The following is a 23,080-nucleotide window of genomic DNA, read 5'->3' as shown; positions in this document are numbered from 1 at the left end:
ACACCCAGACCCCCTGCTGCCTAGTCTGTGTAAGCCCAGGTGCCTGGACTGCCAGCCCCGTGGCTATGCTTGGAAAAGTCGGGCTGTGTGAAGGTCTTCCAGAAACACGTGGCCCTGGAAGGCTCTGAGGCTCATCAGAACAGTACAGTCTGGGGCACCTGTGTGGGGACAGTACAGCTGCCACATGCAGTGGCTCCAGGAAGACAACCCTGAGTTCAGGCAGAAGCTTGGAGGCTGCAGGGATCTCCAGCGGCCTCCCTTGGGGGCAAGAATCCCTACCAGGCTGCTCTCACCAGTATATTTCTGCTTAAACAGCTCCAAACAGGGGAATCCCTGGATTGTGTGGATTCCAAAAAAGAAAAAAAAATAAGGGGAGTAAGGGAGGGAAGAAAAAACCTATGAAAACCTATGAAAGCTGATCCCCCACCCAAAGTAGAGTAGAAACCCAGGCCTGCCCTCAAGGGGGGACAAGGGTTGCAGTGCTTATAATTCAGCTGTTTGGAGAGTAAATAAAAGTTTACAATAGCAAGAATGCCATAAAAGAGGTTAGCATTTTTATCTCATGAGTTCACAGACTGAAGCCACCATGAAACCCATCCACTGATGTACCAATGGAAAATGCTTTGAGAGGTGCTGGGTCCCTACCTTCCCTGGGCCACAGAGGAGCACCTCCTTCCCCAGCCCCTCAACACCGCCCCTAACTCATGTATGGGACTGGGCCCCAGGCTGGGCCTTTAGCATGGGACATTCTCTATCTTATCCCACCTGCCAGCCTTGTGGCCACCTCCCTCTGTGGATACTCAGCTCTAGTGCCCAGATAGGGGAGAAGCAGCCTCAGGCTCTGGCCTCTGTGACAGCCAGTATTTGCTTCCAGGCTCTGACCTACTCCACTGGTTGGATCAGTTGTTCCTCTCCCTCCCCCCACCGCCCCCCGCCCCAAAAATCAAGAGTTCCATATGCCATCCAGTTTCAGATCCCCTAAGTCAGGCTGCCCGAGTGAAGGGGTGAAGGCGAGGTGGTGGTGTCAGGGAGATGTGGAGAAGATGGAGAGAGGCTGCAGGAGGTCCTTTTGGATAAAGTGTACCCTGGATTTAAAGGAGGCTCTGAGAAAAGACCTATGGATAAAGAAACAATGCAGGCGGGAGAGAGAGGCAGCAGGGAGGGTGGGTGCTGGTGGGGATGAGCCAAGATCTCCCCTTCCTCTCCTACCATACTCGGGATTGGAAGGTCATAAGGGACACAGCCAGGAACTAAGGAAGTGGTGGGTGGTACCTAGAGCGAGCATCCTGCAGTTCAGTATGAGGTCTACAGGGACATGCACGGGGCAATTGTGTGGGCACAAAACTGTGTAAATGGGTCACATTGTACCCAGGGCCTCCGGTACAGCTTCTCAGGCCTCTTCCTTTATGAATTACATCCCAATTCTGAGTCTGGGTGGCTCAGTTGGTTAAGCCAACTTCAGCTCAGGTCATGATCTCGTGGTCCGTGGGTTCGAGCCCCGCCTTGGGCTCTGTGCTGACAGCTCAGAGCCTGGAGCCTGCTTCAGATTCTGTGTCTCCCTCTCTTTGCTCCTCCCCTACTCACACTCTGTCTCTCTCTCTCAAAAATAATATACATTAAAAAAATACTATGAATTACATCCCAACATTTAAATCTTACCTGCAAACGTGGCAGGGTTTTAACTGCATAGCAAAAACTGCAATATTGTATGACTTTATCAGTATTTTTAAATGCAAAAGGTTTTGATCTAGGTGAAGATGCTGGCTTCAGGATAAGAACGGATTAGGAAGGAAAAAAAAGAAAAGAACACACTGCAGGTAGGGACAAGGCAGAAAGCTGGCGGGACCAGGAGACAAAGAGCCTGCCCCTGGAGAGGATATCCATACAGGTCATAGCAGAAAGCAGCCACATGGCATCCTCCATCGTCCGGGTGTGGGGAGGATGGCCCTCAGAGAGTCCATGGTTTCTCTCCAAGGAAGGGGCGACAATTCATATTTGCCCCTGCTTATGGATACACCAGTGACACCGGCTTCAGAGGATGTCAGGAAAAGCTGCAGAGGAATTTGTGGAAGAACTGGCCAGACAGGATTAGGAATACTCTGGGGATAGCAGGGAGAGTGTAGAAATATGTGACATGGGAATGAATCACCATGGGCAGACGGGCTTATGGGACAGAGGGCTCTTTCTTTTACCATCCCAGCATCTGGAACACTGCTTTTAAAACACAAGCTGGACCCTGCTACCCAAGGAGAGAGCCTTACAGAGAAATTATCTGAAAAAGTTAGTGTTGTGTCTCAGGTGGCAGGTCCTGGTGCTCACGAAAGAAAACCAACTATGCAAGGGAGGGGGCAGCTTTTAGTTACAAACCCATACAGGTGAGGTCCTGGCCCCTTTGTCCAAACACAGCCATGACATGACAAGTTAATCAGGAAGATGTTTCTATGCCAGTGGCAGGTGGCAGAGGGAAAATCACTGGAGTCTGATTGGTCTCCCAAGCTCCCTCCTCACATGATTCAGTCACGATTACCATTCCGGCTGATGGCGTTAGTAATAGTAATAAGCAGGAACATTTGCTTGAGCACTTACTACATGCCCTGCATAGTTTCATTCAGTACTCAGAGCAAGTCCTAGGAAGTAGGTCCTATTAGGCTCCCATTCTGGAGGTAAGAAAGTAGAGGTACAGGAGATTAAATAACCTGCCCAAGGTCACCTAGCTTATTAGTGACAGACGTTGCAAGCTCATATCACAAGGTCCAGTTAGCCTCACTTTGCTTTTGCTTGTCTCGTGAAGTACAAAGAACACAGACATGCTAGAGAAGACCACCTCCTCCTCCTTTTTTTGTCCTGCCTAGAAGCCAGGTATCCATTGTGACCTAGGGAACACAGGCTAACAGGGAGTCCAGAGACTAGGGTGAACTATGAATGTGGTCACCTTTAGCAAGTCACTTCACCTCTCTCAATCTTAGGCTCTTTGTCTTTAAATGGCAGACTTGGGCCAGAATATCTGCCCAGTCCATAAATTCCAGGCATCTATGAAGATACAAGGCTGTCCATCTTCCTCAACCATCTAGCTGGGGGACAAGGGGGCCCACTGGCTTCATTCCAACACTTTGTAGGTAGATCCCTGCCCTGAAGGAGGATCAGACAAAGTAAAGGCTTTGTGTTCTTGTCTCAGTGAGTGAACTTGGTTTATGGTAATTTTGTCCTTCAACTTAGCATGGCATTTACATCAAATATCAGAAGATGGATGAGACCCTAAATCTAATCCTAAACAAGCACTTTCCATCTCTACGTTTTCAACACAGTCTTAATAATATACTACAGGCTCGCCATCCACAGGGGAATGCGATGCACTCAGGTCAGTGCGCTTGGGACCAGGGTGCCCTTCCTGATGACCCCTGGGGTGGCCATAAGTGGCAAAGTCCACCGTGATGAGGCTAAGGCAATACCTCATGATTATGACATCACGGAAGATAAGCCAGTGTTACCCGCATGCTCATAGGTATTTTTCCATAACCATCTCAATATGTCTGCAGATGGAAAAACAAAACAAAACAATGTATTCAGAATGAACCTTCAGGATTAGGGAGGAAGAGACGAGCAGATGGGTGCCTAGACTGCAGCCCTCCACCCTTTTCTAATTCTGACTCAGGGCCTGTTATGGCAGAGCAGAAAGGAGCCTTGCTGTCAGAACTGGGTGCAAATCCTAGATCTACCACTCCTTGCCTGTGACACCTCAAGGTGTGTTATCTAACTTTGCTGAGCCTTGGCATATCCTCATTCATGAATAAGGATAACTCCTCACATGGCCACTGCAAGGATTAAATAAAATAAAATGGAGTATACGAAATCAGAAAAAAATAGAACCTTCCATACTAAAGCAAAGGAAGAGGAGTATGGGCTGCCAAAGGCACCCATGGAGATCACATGTCTCCATAGACACTTCCCCTGCTCCCATGCCCCAAGCACCCTGACCACTCTCCAGAAGACTGCGCCTCAAACCATGTGTTCAAAGATAAACTCCATCTCATCCCTGACCTGTTCCACCTCCACCTGGCTTCTGGGTGGGGCCGAGGACCCGAAAGACATCGTCTACCCCTCCCTCCCCTTTACTCCATATTTAAGCCAAGGCCTCCTACACAGATCACCCCCACACTATCCATCTCATCCATCACCCCCCACCCCCACCCCATGTCCCTACTGCCAATGCCCCAGTTCAGGCCTCATCATCCCTCCTGAGCTATCATAATAGTTGCCTAACTGGTTTGCCTGCCAACAACCTTCTTTTTTTTTTTTTTTTTTTTTTTACCTTTGCTCCTGCTGCCAGAGTGAGCTTCCTGAAACACTTGCTGGGCCATAGCACTTCTTTCCTCTAAACTTCCCGCAGGCTCCCCGCTCAGAGAATTCAGTCTGAAGTCCTGAGCGAGATGTAAGGTACAGAACCTGGTCCCAAACCCCATTTCCATCTGCTTCCTCCTGCCTACTCTCTTTGGACACATGGACTCCAGCTGCCTGTCACTCCCCCCCTTTCCCTGTGCACAACCTGCCCTCACTCAGCTCAGTGCCACGGGCTCAGGCTACCAGGGCCCAGACTCCAATCCTTGTGGCTCTGTGATATTTGCTTAGTTGTCTGAGCCTTAGTTTTCTTTGCTGTAGAAAGAGATAAAGATATCCCTCTCCTGCACAGGGCTGTGAAGATTAAATGGGGGAGGGGACACATGGAAAACGTGGCGTGTACTGAATGGCACATAATAAACACACAACACCCGGTAGCTGTCATTGAGAGATGCCATGAATATTCTAATCTCTCAAGTTGGCATGCCCCTTCTTCCACCCATGGAAGTCAAATTCGCCTGTCAAATCCCCACCCAAATGTCAGAAATAATCATTTCGTTTTTAGAGCAGTCCTTATCGGATTCTGCCTTGTAGTTTGGAAGTTTTTTCACATCTTCATCTCCCCATCTGGTGCGGCCAGGAACCATGCAGCGCTCATCTCTGCCGTCACAGTAGGCACCATGCCTTGCACCTAGTTAGGTTTTTTGTTTAACGTTTATTTATTTATTTATTTATTTTTTTTTAAATTTTTTTTTTAATTTTTTTTTTCCAACGTTTATTTATTTTTGGGACAGAGAGAGACAGAGCATGTACGGGCGAGGGGCAGAGAGAGAGAGAGACACACAGAATCGGAAACAGGCTCCAGGCTCTGAGCCATCAGCCCAGAGCCCGACGCGGGGCTCGAACTCACGGACTGCGAGATCGTGACCTGGCTGAAGTCGGAGGCTTAACCGACTGCGCCACCCAGGCGCCCCTAACGTTTATTTATTTTTGAGAGAGAGACAGAGCATGAGTGGGGGAGGGCAGAGAGAGAGGGAGACACAGAATCTGAAGCAGGCTGCAGGCTCTGAGCTGTCCGCATAGAGCTCAAAGTGGGGCTCGAACTCACGAACTGTGAGATCACGACCTGAGCCGAAGTCAGAGGCTTAACCGACTGAGCCACCCAGGCGCCCCACACCGAGTTAGGTTTTTGACACATGTGGGTTGAACTGAATTTCTCTAAGAGGTCACCAGCTTGAAAACAGAGTCGGGGGTGGGGGGGAGGTGAGTGTTGAGAGTGTGCGTAGGGGGAATGGGAAAACCAGCTGATCCTCACAATTCCTTCCTCACTTCTATGTGGGACCCTCCAGAGCTACAGCTCTCAGTCTTGGTTCTTATTCAGATTTCAGCGACGATGAAGAACTCTTGAAACCTGGCATGCGTGCATGCATTCATTCAAGAAGTATTTGCTGAGCACCAGTACAGGGCAGACACCATTCCGAGTGCTGCAGACAAAGAAAAGGACTAAAAGTCTCTTTTCTTACAGTGTCTGCAACATATCCTTCCTGTGAGAAATAATCCTTCCAATTCTTGGCAACCATTCACACTGAACTACATTATAAATGTCTGACCGCACCATCAATTGTGGTGGGAGGGGAGTTAAAGTGTGTCTTCTATTTCAATAACAGAGTGAACTAGCCTCAGCAGAGGAAAAGCGGGGAGTGCTGTCCTTCCCCCGAGCCTGGAGCGAGTCTCCTGAACCTGCACGCCAAGATGACCCTGACTTGCTTGGTCACTTGATGACATGACCCCAGAAACCTCCATTTTCACATCCTTAACTCATTTTGTAGGCTTTTCCTGGAAACTTGATGAGAAAACAGGAAGACCTGCACCTGGTGACCCCAAGGAGGAAGGCACAGTGTCAGAAGGGGTACAGAGCCTAGAGAATGGCTTGGTGCAACAGGATGGCCAGCCCCAGCATTTGCTGAGCACTACACGCCCAGGGGCTCTTTGGGCAAAGGCAGGACTTGCCACAGGGACTTTGCAGTCTGGAGGAGGAGACTCAAGTGAAGCAAACACACTCACCCATGTTCTGCAAGTATCTCTCATGCTCCCCATTCAAGCCCTTTATTCCACCCAAATGTATCTACCTGGTTCAGGTCTCCTAAATACACTCGTTATTTCCTGCTGCCCTGGCCTCTTCCGCCCAGCCTTCTGGGCCCGCTAGACCCCAACGTCCTCCAGAGCGCCCTCCAGACCTCTCCCGCAGGCACACCTCTCCTTCCACCCCCTGACACCGTCAGTCCCTTCAGCACTGGGTGGGTGTGGGGCCCAGAGCAGTCACTCACATGGGCTGTCTCCCTCACTCTCTCTCTCTCAGCCCAGGCCTCATTTCCCACCACCTCTGATCTAGTCTTTCTTCCCCTACATCAAGGGGCAAATGCAAATATTTGCAAAGTGCTTTGAGTTCTTTCTAGTCAAGAACTTGATTAATGCCCAGGAGTGACACTGCGTGCACAGGCATCAGAGAAGCAGGGCAGCTACAAAGGGTGATGGATGCTCTTCCCGACTTCTGGAAAGGCATGCAAAAAAAAAAAAAAAGGACCAAATAAAAAAAGCCACAGAGACCCTCACAGGAGGATGCAGAGGCTGCTTGTTGAGGTACCTTTGTTTGTAAGGTCTGGTAGGTGATGTCACCCCTCACACCGCCCTGCGGACATCTTCCTTTTCCAACACCCCCACCCACTCCAAAGTCTCATAGCACAATGCGGCCACTGATTCGGTGGTTAAGAGGACCCTCTCTGCCGAAGCGAACAGCATAAATATCTTTATCACAAAGTCAGTTAACCAGGATGCACCAAGCACCTCCTCTGGCTGGGAAAGGCCCTGTGCCCACTCCCACCCACACAGATTGATGCCACGTCCTTTTTTTGTTGGGAGGAAGCAGTCATTCTCGGGAAGAGTTAAAGCCTTAGCAAAGACCCGGGTACTGAGTCAGACTTCCTCTTCTGACAGGCCAGCTCCCATGCTGGCTGGCCAAGGGCCCTGTCCAGGGACTGCAGGGTAGCAGGGCGAGGATCCCGGAGCCCTCCCGAGCCGGCTGGAGATCCCCGGCTGCTGAATCACCAACAGGCTCGACCAGGGCTGAGCTCTAAGGTCGCAAGAAACTGTGCCAAGCTGAGGCGCTCAGAAACCTGTGCCAGCTGATACGAGGCATCAAAGTGTCTGTGGAAAAGGCCATGCTTGACTTTGCCAGAGTCCCAGAGGATGGAAGGAGTGGAGGACTGGGCTAGAGACCAGGCCAGGGTGAAGCGGCAGAGGTGCTGGCTTTATCTGCAGGGCTCAGTCCCCCCAGTACCAGGACCAGATGGGCCAAGACCTCGCTGCCAGAAAACCCAGAAATCAAACGCCAGCTCTGGAAGAGTCTGCCGGATGTTATAATCTCCCTTCCCCTCCACAGAGGCCCATGGCCACGTCTTAGTTTCCCCAGGCCTTGTGGCCCCAGAATTGCCATCCTCCAGGCCAAGGGTCAGCAGTAGCTCCACCTGGACCTCAGACCAGCAGAGGTAGCCTCTCAGAAGTCCCAACAAAGCCAGGCCAATCCCTCAGCGATATGTACACAGCACTCACAGCTAGTGGCTTAGAAGCAGGCTATGTGCTGGGAGGAGATAAAAAATAAGCAATCCTTGAACCCTGCCCCATTTCCTCCATGTGAATAGCTTGGTGGTGACAAACTCATCCCTTCCCACTGTTTCACTCAGGACACCCCCGGAACCACCCTGAAAAAGGCATTGGGATGCTTGGGCCAAGATAAATACCAGTATGAGTTGGAAGAATTTCAGATCAATGCAATATCATCCCAGGAAGGGGGTGGTGGACAGAGGGGTCAGCGATGCCCCGATGCCAATCACCACTGTCAGCTTTCCACTGTGTTCTGTGTTCTCAAGGCTGGCCACAGAACACCCTTTAGGAGAACTCTCTTGATCAGATGAGGGCCACTGAGGTGCAAACAGAGGAAACAGATTCCTGGAACTACGGATTTTTAAGAGTTAAGGGGAAAACACCCTGAAGTTCTTGTAACCCTACATTTCTCAACCCACATCACATTGCTGACTGGGGAAATATCTAAGTGCTTTTCCTTGGGCTCTGGAAGTGAGGGGTAGGAGAGGAAGAGGAAAGAATGGGTGAGAAAGGGCCTGGGTGACAAGTGCAGGTGCCAGCAGCTGGAAAGGACCCGGGCAAGGAGTGGGCAGGAGGTACCGGATTGACCTCCTTGCACTGGGAGACCCTGAGCAGGCCACCTCTACCCCAGGGATTCTCATCACTGGTGGTGCTCCCTAGCATGCCTCTGGAAACCTGTGGGGGTAGTTTTTGATTGTCACAATGAGTGGGGGGCACTCCTAGTATTTAGGCAGCCAGAACAGGGCTGCTAAATTGCTATAATGCACAGGATTTTATCCTGCTCAGAGAGCACCCTGTTGAGAAATTCTGCACCCCCACAGGGATGGTCCCTTCAACCACAAGGCATTCAGCCTTCAAATGCACATGGGCAGAAGCACCAAAAACTCAGGGGAAATGGAACAAGCTAGCAGAAGTCACATGAATGGACAGTGCCACTCGTTAGAGCCTTGTGAATGGTCTTTGGGAAGTTCACAAAGGGTTTCTGCTCAACTGCTTGCTCTCCTTTAACTGGGATGCTCCCCTCCCCCTTCAGTGATTCCCTCTATTCTTATGTTCATCTGTCTCTCTGTATTAACCTGAAGCATTTGGGTTGCACAATACGAAGCCTACCTGTAAAGGAACGAGACTGACAAAGCACAAACAGAACCCACTCCCAGTGTTTTATAGTCACGGGGTTCCAGAGAGACTCCCAGAAGCCCTAAGGGGAAGGAACTGATAGGAGTAGGGATGCATCCTTCTGTCTCTTGGCCCACTGCCTCACTTTCAGGCCCCTGATGAGTTTCTCTGGCTAACGTGTTCTTCTGGTCACAAGCAGCGCAGCTGCTCAGTGAATGCCCCCAAAGCACTTAGTCACATGGAAGAAGTCTCGTCTGCTGCCAGGAGACACATCAGTAAGGAAGAGGGCAGGCCTGTCCCCGCAGCTTGGGGGTGGAGAGCATCACGTACCTCTTAGTGGTGTCAACTTAAAGCATTTTAAGGGAAGACCAAGAGCCTGGGGAGGACATGATAGCTCTCCTACGGGGAAACGGGAATGGGGTCTCCCCTGCCAGTCCTGCTCCCGCCCCTTTCTCTACTTACTTTTTTGAATTTTTGGAGGGAGACAAGGGTAGAGATGAGAAGCAAAAGGGAAGAGGGAGCAGGGAAAAGAGGGCATTTTGCACCAGGATGGTTTATATCAGGCAAGAATAGGAGAATGACAGAACAACATGGGTGGCAACCTTGCACATGTAAGTCCCAGGGAGGAGGGCAGAGAGAAGAAGGTCTTGATTAACATTCAGGGTATTTCTGAAGCATTGCCTAGAAAAATCAGACCCCTCTATATGAAAGTGGTGTAGTAACCAAACCCAGCTAATGAGATGGTGCAGCTACTTTGGAGGACAGTTGGGTGGTTTGTGGCAAAACAAAACATCGCGTCACCATACGGTCCAGCAATAGAGCTCCTTGGTATTTACCCAAATGACTCAAAACTGAAGTCCACAGAAAACCCTGCACACACATGTCTGTAGTGGCTTTATTCATAATTGCCAAAACTTTTAAGTAAACAAGAGGTCCTTCAGTAGATGAGTGGATAAACAGTGGTACATCCAGATGATGGAATATTATTCAGCACTAAAAAGAAATGAGCTAGCTATCGAGCACAAGGAGACCCCGGGGAAAACATTAAATGCGTGCTATTAAGTGAAATAAGCCAATCAGATGAGGCTCTGAACTGTGACTGTGTGAGCCCTGTTATACAACATTCTGGAAATGGTAAAACCGTGGAGACTGTAAAAAGATCAGTGGCTGCCAGGGGTTTAGAAGGAGGGAGGGAGGGAGGGAGGGAGGGAGGGAGCAGTAGGGGAAGGACAGAGGGCTTCTGGACAGAGCAACTACTCTGTAGGATACTACGATGGGGGGATACAGGTCACTATCCGTTTGTAAAACTCATAGAATGCACAACACAAAGAATAAGCTCTTGTCTAAACCAGGACTTTAGTTTAAATTTAGTTCAAAAAAGCATTAACTTTTTTTGGGGGGCGGGGGGCGGATACCACTATAGCAGTTGACTGTTTCACCTTCTGAATATTTTTCCTGCAGGTTTAGATCTTGATTTTTTCCCACAAGCACTGTTCGTGCACTGCCCAGTTTTCCGAATTGCCATTTTCTATGCCCTGGAACTTAATGGTTGGCCCTGCAGCTCTCCCATACTTTCTTCAGCATTTTCTCTACTGTTGGCCACCATATTTATGATCTGTAATAACAGTGTGGTTGATACCTTTGAGCTTACAGCTACTGTTTATGCTATTCTCCCATTTATTATTATGTTTTTGAGTCCATATACAATGTTACATTAATTTCAAGCATGCAACACAGTGATTCAACTTCTCTGTAGGTTATGCTGTGCTCACCACAAGGATAGATGCCATCTGTCACCATATATCACTATTACAATATTATTGACTGTATTCCCTGTGCAGTGCCTTCTATTTACTGTGACATTCATTCCACAACTGGAAGCCTAGATCTCCCACTTCCCTTCACCCATTTCGCCCATCCCCCCACTCCCTCTGGCAACCATCAGTTTGTGCTCTCTTATAGGTCTGATTCTGCTGTTTGCTTACTCATTCATTTTGTTAAAAAAACATTCATTCTGGGGCGCCTGGGTGGCGCAGTCGGTTGAGCGTCCGACTTCAGCCAGGTCACGATCTCGCGGTCCGTGAGTTCGAGCCCCGCGTCAGGCTCTGGGCTGATGGCTTGGAGCCTGGAGCCTGCTTCCCATTCTGTGTCTCCCTCTCTCTCTGCCCCTTCCCCGTTCATGCTCTGTCTCTCTCTGTCCCCAAAATAAATAAACGTTGAAAAAAAAATTAAAAAAAAAAACATTCATTTTAGTTAATAGTAATGGACTAATATTGGCTCGTCAACTGTAGCAAACGAACCACACTCAAGCAAGATGTTAACAGTAGGGGAGATTTTGTGGGGTGGGGTAAGGAAGTACATGGGAATTCTCTGTGCTTTACACTCAATTTTTCTAGAACCCTGAAACTACTACTAAAAAAAAAAAATCTATTAAAAAAAATAGCTGATAACAATGATAACACGATGAAGCTGAATTATTTTACTCCACATTCTAAATTGTCCAGTCATACTGCTTCCCTAAGTTCAAGTAAAATGTCCTTCTCCTAGGAAGACCATGGCATAAGCAGCTCGAATTGGGCTTTTCTGGAAATGCAGACAAGACGCTGCTCAGCCTTCTATGGAGCCCCACAGCTCTCGGCACCACCCCCTGCCCACCATCTTGGTGGGGGGTAAGTACAGAGGACAAAGCCCGCTCCCTGACCAGGCTCTGTCATCACTATGAATTCCAGCCGCCTGAAAGCTCAGAGGGCAAGAAGCACAATCAGCTCTCTTACGTCTTGAAGTGTGTTGTAGGAGTGTGATCAATAAACCTTTACTGACAGCAGCTCCCAGGGAGAGGCAATGAGCAGCTTGGGTGGGTGACTGGGCTGCCACGTACCCCGAGCCTCACTCTCAAACCGAGAGCCTGTCAGATGAGAGGAAGCAGAGGAGAATCATGTTCCCTATAGAAATAGGCCAGAGAGAGAGGACGGGAGGGAAAGTGAGGGGTCTTCTTCCAACGAGAGGCTGGAGGTACAATCAGGAATCTGAGGCCTTTGAAACAACCAAGGAAATCCAGCATCTTGGTTTCAGGGAAACTGGCCTTGCTTTGATGGTTTCTAATATAAAATAGATGACATATTGTAGACATGCTATCTCTCAGCTGAGGACAAGTCATGAATACAATTTTCAGTCTGTTGTCAACCGGCTGTCAGCTCTGAGACCAAGGACGCAGAACATAAGAGTTGCTAGAAGGGTGGTTTAATCCAATTTCGTGACCCCCTAGCTACATGGAAGAGTGGACTCCCAGTGGGGGTCAAGCACAGCCTTTATCACATCAAGATGAAGCTACAGTTACAGAGAACTCTTCCATCCCCCTTTGCCTGTCCTTTTTGTAATTTAGGCAGGAAAGGAACAAGACATTGCAGGGAGCTTTTTAATTGTCCAACATCATCCTTCTGTGAAGACCTAACCAGCAAGGTAATGAAGCAAGTGGCTTACTCCCCATCCCCAGCATGGTCATAACCTGACAATTTATCATATGCTTATTTGTTTATTTTCTGTCTCCTTGGGATCAAGTCAGGGTGGGGGAGATGGAATTTTTCGGTTGGCTGTATTCTCAGAACAGTACCTGACACATAGATAGCTCTCAACAATACTTCCTGAATGAATTCAGTTCCTTTTTAAGCCAAACCTGTCAGACAGTTCCAGGGATGGCCAGGGTGTGTGAACCACAAAAGCCAACACTTGAATTCCTATTTGAGCAGGAACGCTTTAAAAGGATGTTATAAAATCTAGGTTCTTCATTCTGGAAGAAGACACCAGTAGAACTTTTCTGTGGTGACAGGTCTTCAAGAAATAACTCAGACATTGGAGCATCTTCTTCATCACGGGTGTGTGTGTGGACAGATAAATAGAGTCATCATGTTCTGAACTGGTGACATCTAATGGCAACTTGAATGAGGGAAAAAGGACTGCAAATATCTGGGTGAAGAGCAACCAAAGCTGAAGAAACAACAAGTGCAAAGGCACTGGGGTAAGAGTAAATTCAGCCTGTTCAAGGAAGAACAAGAAGGCTGGAGCAGGACAGTGGTGAGAAACAAGGCTGGAGAGATGCCAGGGCAGATGTCTCTCATAGAGCTAAGAGTCTGGATTTCCTTCCCAGATGGGCAGCCACTGGCAGGTTTTGGGCAGAGGGACAAGGGCACCCGATGTAGGTATTAGAAGAATTGCTTGGGATACTGTGAAGGGAAGAAACCTTATGCAGGCAAGAGTGGAAACTGGAAGAATGGGGCTGAGACCACTGCAGAAGTCCAGGTGAAAGGTGAGAGGGGTGGCGGGGGAGGACATAAGAGGTGGTCAGGTATGGAACAGAATAGATACAGAGCTGACAAGACTATTTTGGGGGCTGTGTTTTGGGGGCCCTCCTCTCTTCACCTTGTCTCTGCCTCTGCTATTCCTCTGCTTTCTCTTCACCTTCCTAGACCATGGTCAACCTTCAAGGCCCAGTTCAAACACCAACGTCTTCAAATATCTTTCCTGACCCCCTCAGATGGAGGACCTCATCTCCCTCAAAAAATTAAAAAGCAAAAAAAAAAATGACTGAACAAACAAGAACACAGGCCTAGAGGCTCAATACCCACAAGAGTCAAAGCCACACAAGTCAGTTTATCTTGGTCCTGATGTTCTCAAACTTCTCTAAAGAGCTTTTACTGACAGTTCCCTTCCAGAGTCTTCTCAGGATCCCTTGGATCCCCCAGAATGCTACAAACTGGAATGAAGTTTCCTCCCCTGGTCATCCCCAGGCATGTCCAAGGAATCTCTGTCCAAGTTAATCACAGGCTCATCTGTGTGACACACATACAACATCCAGGATAGGTCAGTCTTTGGGTGATGGTAGCTGTGTTCAAGGCTTTCTGGAAGCTTACACGGTATCTAACCCTACTTACCACATATCCTTTCCACTACGACCTGCAGGCTGGACTAAAGCATCCCAGGATCAAGAGAGAAGGGCCCACAAGGAGCAAAGCAAACAGGCTTTGCACTCACTTGTGACCAGAGGACACACAAGCTGCAAATGTACAGACCAGGAGACTATTCTCTGCTCTGGGTTTTTTTGCTGTAAACGTCCTGCCTCTGTAGCAACCTTTTATGCCCTGTACAAGCATAGCCCAGCTTTCTATTGTCCTTCATACTCCCCTACAGTGGCTGTGGGAGAGAAACAGAGATGGTCACCCCCACTAATGCGGGTGTCATGATGGTGAGATGCGTGTGGGGCTGGAATGCTAGGACAGGTCACATAGCCTTGGGAAAGGAGTCCTTTCCCCCAAGGAAGGTAGAAGTCAGTGTTCCTATCTGCTGCTATGTTGATGCTATTTTGGGAGTAAGGATAAGGAGGGAAAGGAAGAGGAGAGAGAAGAGGAAAGAGACTCGAAGTAAGTTATTCGTCATCAATAAAAGTGTATCAGTCAACCATTATATGTTAGGTATTATGCGAGGCACTGCAGAAGTTGAGAATAAGGGCAAGAGGGAAGGTGAAAGAAAATGCCAAGAAGTAGGAACAGAAACCTCTAGATGAGACGCACATCACACACACGATTACTGTCAACGGAGCAAGAGGTCACCTGCAGACACTGGTATGACAAAATGAAAGTGGATTCTTTCCCCCCAGTATAAGGGAGGCAGTACCTAAAAATACCAATAGCTATGCATACCAATTTATCTCCATCCTCAAAGCGAAAGGTTTTTTCTATAAACAAAGTTCTAGATTTTCAGAAAATTTCTGCCTTTGGAGCATCTAAAATAGCTTATCAAGTGATAAACAGCCCAGGTAAAAACAACAAGGCCCTTTCTGAAGAAGCTAAAGTGGGGGAAAACCAAGAACAGTGCATGGGTAGTGGTTTAGAACAATCCAGACTTCTTCAATGCTCTCTAATGACCTCATTGGGCGCCTAAACATGCTTTTATACAAAGTTAATGACTTTATCTTTAAGACCAAACAGTGAGGCCATTCGCCCACTTCTGCACGGCCAGCAGTGGAGTCAGATGACATCATGGCCCCCAGAGGGCAATCTTGGCTGAGCCAGTACCAGCCTGGGGGCCGTGGTGCCCTCAGGGATGAAGACCACAGGAGGAGGAAGGGCTTCTACCTTGCAGTCCAACCTTCTTCTCCATTTGCAAGGGCCACAGGTACCTGCCTCATTTAATGAGGCATATTCAAGGGAAGACATATATCATATCCTATTTTCTAGGATAATCCCCCCGCCCCTGCAACCTCCCTGGTTCACTTCTCAAGGCTGAGCGCTCAGATCAACTGTCCGCAGGGCGGGCTTGCAAGAGCTGGCGCTCTCAGACAGAGCGGCTCCATCCTTGGCCCGGGAACAGTCACCCACTGGAGCAGAGCCCTCTCCCCACTGCAGGCGGCGCCTCCCACAGGGGAAGAGAAAACAGCTGGAGAGGGTTGTGCCCTGATTAGTAGGTGAAGCACATCTACGAATGATTAAGCGCATTTATTTTCTTTACTGCTGGAAAACAGTGGGGTTATTCCACCAACATCTTGTCCTTGTTACCACTCACTAGCTCCGTGCAATTTGGGTTCATCGGGGTCTGAGGTGCAAGTTGAAAGGATGAGGGCATTTGGACCCAAAGGGACTGCTCTGTTCCAAAAGGTTAAACCTTTCTTTCTTTTTCTCCTGATGAATGTCACAACTGAAGAGCATCAATCGGAGGAAGAAATGTTAGATAGTGGGTTGCTGGAGATGAGGTGACGCAAATATAGATCAAGGGAGCCTACAGGGCAGTGAGGAAAAGCCCCATGGAAAATACAAGCAGGCCTTCTGCTCGGAGAACAACGGAATTTTTATGAGGAGGTGCTATCTGGGTGTTTAAATCTCAGGAGATAGTTTAGCTTCCTGGCTGCCTAAAACATCAACTTTTCCTTCCCCATGGGCCAGCAGGATGGGCTTTTACAGAATTACCAACTGGTCAACTTTTCTAGAGGGGTTGGGAAGGTACTACAGTGGAGGCAATCCAAGCAAACTAGAGATATGAATGATTCGGACTTACAAGCAAAGGAGAGAATGTTCTAGAAAAGTCCTTTAAATAAGACTGATTAAAAAATTAAAAAAAAATTTTTTTTAACATTTATTCATTTTTGAGAGACAGAGTACAAGCAGTGGTGCAGTGAGAGAGGGAGACACAGAATCTGAAGCAGGCTCCAGGCTCTGAGCTGTCAGCACAGAGCCCAACACAGGGCTCGAACCCACGAACCATGAGATCATGACCTGAGCCAAAGTCGAAGGCTCAACCAACTGAGCCACCCACTTGCCCCTAGACAGTGATTTTTAAAGCCACATTTTTTTTTTCCAGAAAGAGGTGTGTCATTGCAGAAGTAGTCCATCCCACTGGCTGTTTTGTGTTAGCAATACACACAGGTTTCTGCCGCTATCTGAAAGAAGGGTATTCTCATGAAATCTTCTGTAAGCCACAGTGGCGTGAAGTGAAGAAGCAATCACTGCTAATTTATATGGAAACATTTTTGAGCATTCCTAGACCCCAAAAATAACCTCATGGGCTTTTCTGATACTATAGGACACATCTTGCTAACAGATGCACAAAATAAATAGAGATAAAACACAGATGCTCACAGACACAGTGCAAAAATATGGCGGCTAGATGCTGAGCATAGTTTGGGGAACAAGCTTGGCATGGCCGTTCTTGTTGCTTGGGGCACATGCTGCCTCTATAAAAGCTCAAAACAAATGCCAGAAGCTATTTTAACTTTTACGATTTCTCTTTTGATTTCTTTTTGGTTCGTGAAAAGAGGTACTAATGTAGGCCTTTTGTAAAAGTGAAGTGGCCTAATGCACACAGGGAGGGGGTACCTGCAGACGACTTGACAAAGGGTCTTACCTCTTTACCTAAAGGGGAAACCCGCACTTTTAATACACATTTGCAAAATGTCCACACTACAGCACTGCTCCATCACCTGAGGATCCAGATATTAAATTATCTACTCGGAGGTGCAAAGGCCACCAAAAAGTGCTGCCGGCCAAATATAGGAAGTTCCCAGATACAAGTGAAATACTAAGTGTTCTTTCCTTCCTGATCTAATGTCCTATCAAGTCAATATAAGTGCCTGTGTTCTTTTGTGGGTACACGTCACGGCTAAAGTTAAAGGTGAACAGTCTGAACGTAAGCCAGCTATTAGCAAATGTGCTAACACAGATTCTATCTTTAGCTGGGCTGTGAAGAACTAAAGGTGTTAATGTAAAAGCAGTAAAGACTTTGCCATCTCCCACTATTATTTGGGGGAAATGTCAACTGGAGAGACACGGAGGTAGGGTGAGGAGGTGAAGCCGAACTCCAGCAGAGGTCTTACAGGCTAGAGCGCACACACACTGTGACTTTCAGGGACATCACGCATTGGAGGACAGCCTGCCTGCATAAATCGAAGAAATCACCCTTTATAACAAAAACCTTTTAAGAAATGTACGGTGGAGGGGTGGTGTCTGGGTGGTTCAGTTGGTTCAGAGTCCGACTTCAGCTCAAGTCCTGATCTTTCAGTTAGTGAGTTTGAGCCCTGCATCAGGCTCGCTGCGGTCAGTACAGAGCTCTCTTCAGATCCTCTGTCCCCCTCTGTCTCTGCCCCTCCCTCTCCATGCACGCACTCTCTCTCTCTCAAAAATAAAATAGTAAAAAATTTTTCTGAACTGTATGGTAGAAATGCATAGCAGCCTCCATTAATGAATTCATTTTAGAGGTTCCCTGGTCACAACACAACATGTTAAGTGGCATGCCTCATGTGACTGTCTTCCGAACAGCTAACTCTTGACCTGAAGGAGAGAAGAAAGGACCAGACCACATTTGTTTATATTTCACAGCATTGGGAAGTGGCAATATTTCTTGTGAGCCAGCATGGCAATTACTTGCATGACACTTACTGTCACTATGACAGAAAAAACTTAAGAGAGCAGCTGTTTAAGTCTGATTACATTTAGCTTAATGTCTGCTACAAAATGGCATTTTCATACATGAACAGGTCTAGGCATCTCAGCATCCACAGCCTTCTGTGATGGACACAGAGCAGCAGGATTACTAGGCCAGCAGTCAAGGGTCCCAGGTTCAAATTCTTGTTCTGCCACTTGCTTGCTGTGGGATACTGGGCAAGTAAATGCTTCAGCTTCCTCATCTGCACAATGGGGATAATCACCATATGCCCAAGGGTTGCTAGATGGGTTAAAGGAGTTTGTGCAACAGATAAGACTCTAAAGAAATTACCACTTAGCAGGTGTTGTTGTAAGTGATGGCCATTATCTGTTCAGATTGTGCCTTGTCCTGTCATACCCCTAACCTTCCTCTTGGGTGCAAGGTGCTTGCTGTGTACCTCACGTCATATTGTAAAAAACTATGTCTGCTCTGCCACAATCTACCAAGAATTCAGGGCTTGAGGGCAAAGGCTAGGGCATGACCCTCTTTGCATTAATATCACCAAACCCAGCAGATGATCTGATACACATTAAATGTTTGCTGCAGTGAACAATTCCATGTAGAAAACAAATGACCTAAAGCAAATAAATAGCACCCCTCATTACAAGCTGATAGATCTCATTTTGGTTATTCATCCCTTTGGCTCTATAGCACAGTATTAAATGAATAAAGTAGCTAGTTTGGGTGAATTAAGAACCAAAAGTTACACTAGGCTTGGTTCACAAAGATCACAACTACTGTTGGATCCCTTGGATATATTCTAAACGGGATGATAGCAGAGATACTCCAAATGCCTCTGTTATTACTGTTAAAAGAAAAATGGCCTGCCTTTTATCTGAAAATCCAAAAAACCCCATTTAGTTTAAAGGTCTGTTTTGTTTATTTTCCCCTCTCTTCCACAGTAGGGAAAAGAGGCACTTCACAAGACAATAAGCTCACATTACATAGTGAGTTGGTGTTGTTTTCCTAAATGTAAATCTCTTTCAAGTGGTTCACCGGGCATACCCAGTCCATTTGGAAATCTTCTACAACCTACAGAGGATAGGATTCAAAATAAGAATGTACTTGAAATGATTTCTATCAAATCCTAATAGAGCACTAGTCAGAAACTTGGGAGTAATTACTTTTATATTTTTTTCTCTCCATAAGTTAAAACAGAGCAGAGTTCTGCTATTCAAGTCAGAAGACTTGACTTCTCATTTGCAGATAACATGGGAAGTTTTGCATCAACTACGGGTACCATGTGGGGCTAAAGAGTTTACTAGTGATGACCTTCAGGCACTGAAGTCACTGAGAAATGCTGAAACAGCTTCTAAATCATTGAAGAATGAAGTGGCTTAATCTTAATGTGTATGTGCCTAACAGAACGTCAGAATACCGAAGGAAAAAATTAATGGAACTACAAGGAGAAATGGATGAATCTGCTATTATATTCAGAGACTTCAATAACCCCCTATCAGAAATGGATGGATTCATCAGGCAGAAAATCACCAAGGACACGCCATCAACCAACTGGATAGGACATTCGCAGACTACTACATTCAACAACAGAATACACGGTCTTCAGAACCTCATGTGAACTTCACCAAGATACACCATATTCTGGACTATAAAATACACTTTAACACATTTAAAATACTAGAAATCATACAGTGTCTGCTCTTAGACCGGAATGGAGTTACACCTGAAGTCAGTAAGAGGAATATAACTGGAAAACCCCCCAAATACTGGACATTAAACAAAATACATCTAAAAAACACCTGGGTCAAGGAAGAGGTCTCAAGAGGAGTTAAAAAAATATTTTGAACTAAATGAAAATGGAAACACAACTCATCAAAATTTGTGGGATGCAGCAAAAGCAGTGCTCAGAGGGAAATTTACATTACTGAATGAATATATTAGAAAAGAAGAAAAATCTAAAATCAGTAGTCTAAGTTTTCATCTTGGGAAAACTTAGAAAAGCAAATTAAATCTAAAACAAGCAGAAGAATAACGAAGCTAGAATAATAGGTTTAGTTACTGTTTTTACTACTTTAAATATCTGAAAATCAGTCATCCACGTGAGACAGTACTCCTCAAACTTTGCCACTAAACCCCCCTAAATGGCAAAGAGAAGGAACTCATACCTATTCCTCAAGAGTCTGGGGGCACACCCTGAAACATTCCAAAGGGAAAAAAAGAATAGAAATTTATCTGAAGTCCTATATCCTAAAAATTAATTTTGGTATTTCAATCTTGCATTCTATTAACTAATACAGCTGAGGGTTTATTTTATTTTTTTAATGTTTATTTATTTTGGCGGAGGAGGGGCAGAGAGAGAGAGGAAGACACAGAATCCGAAGCAGGCTCCAGGCTCTGAGCTATCAGCACAGAGCCCAATGCGGGGCCAGAACCCACAAACCGCGAGATCATGACTTGAGCCACTATCGGATGCTTAACTGACTGAGCAACCCCGGTGCCCCTGAGTTTGTTTTAATATAGAAGATAATAGATGATTTTTTTTCTGCTAAATTCTTCTTTGATTCTTTAATTATTCTCTATTCCTGGGAGGCACACCAGATTCAGTCTGTGGCTCTGAGAATGCCATGGCATACTTACTCCACAGTACTCCCCTCTGAAAAGGGGACGTGAAAATACACAGTCTCCGTTAACCAGAACATCACATGGAGGACTGCAGGCCTGCCTCATGCCCCCGGTTCCTGCAAAGCACAAAGTTCCAGAAACAATAAGAACATACAAGCAGGTTCACCATGCCTTTCAGAACAGTGAGACCGAGTGCCCATCAGTCTTCAGCCAAGCTAAGGAATGAGGTCAGTCCTCCTTTCTCCCCAGGGTTTCAAACATGGTAAGTAATCCTTCTCTCCACCACCACAAGTGTTTCTTCCTCCAACAGGCTCTAGGTGGGACAGAAGTAGAAGTCTTGTCATGAAAGGGAGCCATGAATGTGAAGTGATAGCTACTGTACCACACTGTCCACTTTCCCAGTTTTCAATATTTTCCGCCCCCACCTCCTGGGGCAAATGACGCATTCCCAACTCAAAACAATGTTTCACTACAGGATGAGCCTCAAATTAATGGAACAGAATGAAAACTCCACAAATAGACTCAAATACCCCTAAACTGTCTCAAGTGACAAAAGTAGGATTTGGAATCAGTGATTAGAGAATAAATTATTCAACGAATGGCATAGAGTAACTGGATCAGTATTTGGCAAAAAGGCAAGTTAGATTCCTATCCCACATGTTACACCGAAATATATTCCCAAAGAATTGAAATTGATTTGTTATTTGAGAGCGAGAGTGAGAGCGAGCGAGCGAGCGAGCAGGGGAGAGGGACAGAGGGAGAGAGAGAGAGACAATCTCAAGCCGGTTCCATGTTCATCGCTGAGCCTGACACAGGGCTTGATCTCACGACCCCGGGATCATGACCTGAGCCAAAATCAAGAGTCTGACGCTCAACCAACTGATCCACCCACGTGCCCCAAGAATTGAAATTTAAATCCAAAAAGTAACAACATAAAAGTAGGAGGGGAGGGACGCCTGGGTGGCTCAGTCGGTTGAGAGGCCGACTTCGGCTCAGGTCATGATCTTGCGGTTTGTGAGTTCGAGCCCCACTGACAGCTGGGAGCCTGGAGCCTGCTTCGGAATCTGTGTCTCCTCCTCTCTCTGCCCCTCCCCTGCTCATGCTCTGTCTGTCTCTCAATGACAAATAAATGTTAATAAAAAATTTTTAAAGTAGAAGGGGAAATGAGACAAAGAGTCACAGCAAATTCCTTCCTATCCCAAGTAGAAATCCTAAAGGAAAAATGAACAGATTTTAAGTCCTTAAAAGTTAAAAACAAAAACAAAATGATACTTCTGTAAACCCAAACACAACACATATAAATGTACCCAGGACAATGAAGGAAATATTTTCAATAGATCTTTTAAAAAACTGCTTACAAATCAATAAGAAAATAATCTACCTGAAACATGGTCTAATTCACAAGAAAATTCAAACACTCAAACATGAAAAAAAGCATTCAATGTTATCCAACTTTGGTTTTAACCAAAGAAATACAAATTAAAACAATGAGACACCGTTTTTCTAACACAATTAACAGAATCTAGAAAATTAAAATACTAATCGTAGGCAAGTTTGCCAACAAATAGGCATTCACACGTAGGTGGTAGACATATAAATCTGTACAGCTTTTCTGGAGGGCAGATTGTCAAAACATATTAAGAGGTGAAAAAGTGTGTACCTTTTGACCTAGTAGTGCATTTCTGGGGATTTGGTCATAGAAGATAATTAGAAGATACTAGTAATGATTTAGCTGCAAGAATTTTCATTTCAGGTTTGAATATCCGAGTTTGAGACAACCTGTATCTCTACCCATAAAGGATGGATAAATAAACAATGATAGAGTTGTACAATGGAATGTGTTACAGACATCATAAAAAGGATAGGTTGATAGATTTTTTTTCTGCATTTTTGCTACAGAAATATCTTCCCTACATACTGTAAGTGAAAAGCAGATTTAAAAATACCAAATGCTTTTTTTTGTTTGAAGGAAGAAGTGAGTTTACAAATATCTGTATCCATACAGAGAAAGAGATCTGGTAGGATACTTGCCAGTTAAACCTAGTAAAATGATGTCAAATTTGGGGGGTGCTTTTTTGATTCTTCTGTTTATAGATTCTGATTTGAACTTCATTTTGGAAAAAGAGTGAGGGGGATTTAACCGAGGCCAGCAGAGAAGGTGTGTACCCCGAATGACCCACGTGGGGAGGTGGTGACCAGAGGGTGGACGTGCTCTGTGGACACTAAGAAGCCTGTTTGTTTTGGGGTTTTCTTTTTACTGTTTTTTTGAGAGGGTGAGAGAGCAAGCGAGTGCAGGCAAGGTGCAGAGACAGGGGGAGTCAGAGAATCCGAAGGAGGCTCCCTGCTGTCAGCACAAAGCTCCATGTGGGGCTTGAACCCAGGAGCCCTGAGAACATGACCTGAGCCGAAGCTGGACGCT

General features: G+C 46.4%; 1 protein-coding gene and 1 long non-coding RNA gene across 2 annotated transcripts in view; one reads left to right on the top strand and one right to left on the bottom strand.

Annotated features, from left to right (window-relative positions):
• Window positions 1-23,080, bottom strand: part of TGFA (transforming growth factor alpha) — a 116,706-nt gene that overhangs the window by 81,377 nt on the left and 12,249 nt on the right. The gene's annotated exons all lie outside the window — the stretch shown is intronic.
• On the top strand, window positions 12,683-13,669 carry LOC121019287 (uncharacterized). Its single transcript, XR_005785522.1, has 2 exons — window positions 12,683-13,126; window positions 13,575-13,669. It is a non-coding gene; the product is annotated as an uncharacterized LOC121019287 (long non-coding RNA).

Source organism: Herpailurus yagouaroundi, unplaced genomic scaffold, assembly GCF_014898765.1.
Source record: "Herpailurus yagouaroundi ecotype Mexico unplaced genomic scaffold, PumYag 221, whole genome shotgun sequence".
NCBI lineage: Eukaryota > Metazoa > Chordata > Mammalia > Carnivora > Felidae > Herpailurus > Herpailurus yagouaroundi.
Note: the sequence above shows the minus strand (reverse complement) of the source record. Positions and strands in the feature narration are given on the sequence as shown.